Source organism: Prosopis cineraria, unplaced genomic scaffold (assembly GCF_029017545.1).
Source record: "Prosopis cineraria cultivar Desert tree isolate PC_DT_omini unplaced genomic scaffold, ASM2901754v1 PC7, whole genome shotgun sequence".
NCBI lineage: Eukaryota > Viridiplantae > Streptophyta > Magnoliopsida > Fabales > Fabaceae > Prosopis > Prosopis cineraria.
In genome coordinates this window covers 31,436,587-31,440,947 of record NW_026555338.1, presented here as the reverse complement: position 1 = coordinate 31,440,947, position 4,361 = coordinate 31,436,587, and the positions used below count along the sequence as shown (strand labels likewise).

Genomic DNA, 4,361 nt, shown 5'->3' with positions numbered 1-4,361 from the left:
CCACTCGGTTATTGTGATAGCCTCATAAACCTCAACTCAGAAGCCCCCACGACCAAATTCTCGGGGCAAGTAACCAGATAAATTATTATCTGACAAGTCAAGATCATTTAATTGTCTCATTTCACCTATTGAAGCTGGAAAATACCTTGCAATGAACACGAAGACATGTTTAAGAAATCAAGTTAGGAAAAATAGAGCCAATGTTTGAAGGCACATCATGATTATGGGATTAGAGGAAACATCAAAAAATTGCCATTTGAAGCAATTTTGAGGTGGAATTGGGTTCAAATGGACCAGTCAACAAGTTGTCGCTCATAGCAAAGTATTTAATTTTGTGTTAAGTGTCAAGAGCCAACATGGGAACTCCCGAATGTCAAGTGTGTGAGTTCTAGAACAAGCAAGTCCTGTTGATAAAGAAGAAGGGTAGGCATTTTGTTATTGTTTACTTCATCAGAGTGCAGCCGTTGATGTATAGAGAACTCAATTGAAGGAAGGGAAAATGGGGGATTCTCAGTTTTCGAGCTTGACATTGGCGTTATAACATGACATGTGAAAGTCTCGAAGATTGGAGTGGTTGGCAAGCAAAGAAAGTGAGAATGAGCCCCTGAAATTGTCATCAGAGAAAGAAACTGTGGCTAGAGATCTCAAAGTATGAAAGAGTCAAGAAGGAAAGGTTCCGTCAAAACGATCGACTCAAGACCAAGTAAACTTAGAGATGTCAAATTGCCAAGGCACATTGGAAGTTGCCCCTCAAAATTGTTTAAGGAAAGATCCAATTGTTGAAGATTCTTCATATTGCACAAGCCTCCTGTAATATAATTAACTTGTTTAAAATCAGTTAATCTATGAAAGAAATTAAAAAACTTAAGATATAGCTTAAAGGTTTAAACTTTGAGATTGGCCCGCGCATGTGGCTTAATAATATTCCAAGGGCAAAATTGATTTTTGGGTTTACTATGCTTCAACAATGATTTAAATTTATAGCTCGGCCCAAGAAAAGGCTGAGCATACGCCCAAATATCTTTACGAACTCATAGGGATAATGCATAGAGAAATTAAAACAAGAAAGTGAATTTTCAGTTTGATCGTATTTTTATTTAGCCTTTGCATGAGAATGAAACCTATACTTAATATACAATATAGCTCGATTTTATTATTATTTTTAAATCTTTATTGCCAATATTGTGTGCTTCGACCACATTTTAAACTAAAATATTCATGAAAAAATGTGATAGATTGTGAACAGAATTTTTTATCAATGTAATAATCTAATCTTAGTGGTGGAATAGTCAATTAAAGGATATTATTTTTACTGCAGATGCTATAAATATGATACGTACCTTGTTTAGGCAGTGAGCCATTCATGTTGTTGTGGCTTAATGATAAGAAGGTGAGGGAAGAAGAGACATAATAGATTCTGGAAGACTACCCTCCAAGAAATTCCCACGAAGGCTCAGAACCTTCAAATTGCGTGAACGAGAAAGATCTGTCAATAAATTCCAAATGAAAATGGATTTATTACATTAAATAGGTTGCCAGTTAGAAGCTTATTAGACGAAGCTTTTGCATGGATCACTAATCTACTGGAAATGTCCTTATAACCTTAATGAATAGTGCTGCCATTACAACCTATTGCTTTACATTATAGTCATAAAGTTTTGATCACTAATCTCTTTAGTCATGTTTCTATCATAAATTAAACAAAAACGCACACCATTTTATATTTAACTCCCAAGTATTCTCAAGAATTTCTGGAAGTTTGACGGATAATCTTTCAATTCTTTGAATAAAGAAACGAATGTTTTAATTTGAAGTTTAGCTCATTTTATGACACTGAAAATCGAGGAGTTAATTAGTAATTCTAGTATATGTCAATCGAGTTGACAAAATGAAGAGAGAAAAAATTAATGCTGTGTTTGCATTAATGGGAATTTGAACTTGAATCAAATCCTTCATTTAAATACATCAAATTTATGAATTCAAATTCAAATTCATTTTTTATTATAATTTATAATTTTAAATTTCCTCTACATCCTTATCATTTAAAATCTTAATCACTTTAAATTTTTCTTTTGTTTTTAAATGTTTTTACTATTGATAACTCTATAATTATCATATCTTTTCTCATGTCTCATTGTCGCTTCTCATCAATTAAAAAACAAAGATGAAATTACAACTTTCAATATTCCATTTTCATTTTAAATATCGAATCATCTCTCTCTTTTATTTGAAATTTTTTATACTACCCAAATAAATAATTTAAAATACATAAATTTTAAATATAAGATTTTAAATTTAAAATTCAAATACAAATTCATTGATCCAAACACCACCTAGCCAAAAGAATTTTAAGGATTAGATAGAGAAAAATTCTGTCTTTATATTTCTTATAGTGATAATTTTTCTAAAAAAAATGTTGGTAATCTATTGCTCTCAAAATAGAAAAAAATATGGAGGCAGGATCCAGTAATAAGAAGATGCGATTTTAATCAAAGAATCAGGAAAATAGAAACCAATCACCAAAAGATGGGGCTTCTGTGAGCTCATTTCCCACTAAAAACAGCAATTCCAAGCTGTGGAGCCTAATATCGCCAAACAGCCCTGCTCCACAAACAACAGGTGATCGATCAATTGCTTTGGATGTTAATGGGTAAAAAATTATATAATTAAATAATCAGTATTCTCTTCAAAATTTAACATCAACTTCAGGTTCAATATATTATAAAGCTAGTGCGTGATCTAGAGCACATTGGAATTCAGATCAGTTAGACACACTTGCGCGTATATTAAATAAAGTTTAAACAAAGAAAATACTGTCTATGGTTTATAAATAAATTAAATTAAATACAACATTCTAACAAATATTTGAAGGGTCGATTGAAAATGACGAGTAAAGATCTGGTTAAATACATGTGGTATATACATAGTTTGCGATCGGAGTTTAGAAGGCTTGAAAATGTCTTTACACACAAGGGAGTGAATGATAAAATTAAATAGTGAAAGGAATGAGAGAACCTGACTGTGACAAGTAATTCGCCCACAAATCCAAGTGTTGAAGTTGGTGGAAAGGGAGAAAGTAAGAAGCATTAAGAGACCATTTGATGCGTCTCAACTCTTGAGGTCTGGTGTGACTCAGATCAAGCTCTATCACTCTGTGAGTGTAGTTGTCACAGGCTACACGCTCCCAAGTGCAGCAATCAGAATGATTGGTAAGGTTATTCCAGAAGGAAGAGAAGAGCCATTTGGGTAATTGAATGCTTCTTTCAGTTTCAGAGAGCTTCTCTCTCTTCTCTCAAGCATCCCTCTCCTCCTCCAACATGAAGCCCTAATATTGTCATTCCCACGACGACCACCACCCACCACGTTTGTTCTCTCACTGAATACCCCATTTCTCAGTATATGCTTCTATCGTTATTGGCACTGCATGTCTTCAATTCCCAATTAATGTTCATCTATATATAGTGCCAGTAAAGTGATTTTTTCTTTTTCTTTTTTTGTGTCTGAAGTAGAACGGTAAGAAGACTCATGAGTTGGGCACTACTTGTACATATGCTCTAAAACACGTGATGTCATATTTGCGGAGAAGATTCGGTAGAGAATAATCGTTTTTCCTATATGATATCGGACGGCCAGGAACGATCACAATGACTTTTCGATCGAGACTCAGTTTTAGGAGTAATTAAATTTGGAGGAGTTAATTGTCACTTTTGACCACAATTTCCATTTTCCAAAAGGTTCCATAAATGCTTATCTTTTCGAATTAATCAGGAAAAAAAAATGTTACAGAACAGCCCATGGAAGAAGGCCTAGCTAGTTTCACATCGTGTGTCATGGTGGAAAAAACTAGGGAAATATACATGAAACATCTATGTAAAAGACCTGATTAATATAAAAATACAAAAAATACTTTTTTTTTTTTAAAGAAAGATAGCCTTTAAAAATAAATAAAATGTAATAATACTGAAAATAAGAAACTCTCCCATATCAGCGAAGGCTTGAAAAATGGCTTAAGGATTAATGGATGATCCCCTGCGGTAACAAATTTGTATGCTGGAGAGCTTGGAATAGGAAGAGAAGCAAAATAGAAAGCTCCACTTCAAAATCTGATATAGACTTAATTAGTCGTTTTAATTGTCTGAAAATTTACGGGGGGAAAAAAATAATAAGATTCCTTCCCCGAAATACAGGATTATATTGGACTTCACCTCTCAATTCATGATCCTGCCTGCTTCTAACAACGTTCACGGCACAAACTCTTACATTCTTTTGTCACTATCTTTCAAAATCGATCAGTGCGTATGCTTTGGCATTTCTGCACAACGTGTCAAAGACGAGACTGTGATGGTGCATACATGTCTCAA

At 33.6% G+C, this 4,361-nt stretch overlaps 1 long non-coding RNA gene across 1 annotated transcript; it reads right to left on the bottom strand.

Moving 5' to 3' along the window:
* Positions 1-502: 502 nt before the first annotated feature.
* Positions 503-3,480, bottom strand: LOC129316397 (uncharacterized). Its single transcript, XR_008594788.1, has 4 exons — positions 3,016-3,480; positions 2,521-2,601; positions 1,341-1,486; positions 503-808 (listed from the first exon to the last, which is right to left on the bottom strand). It is a non-coding gene; the product is annotated as an uncharacterized LOC129316397 (long non-coding RNA).
* Between the last annotated feature and the right edge of the window lie 881 nt (positions 3,481-4,361).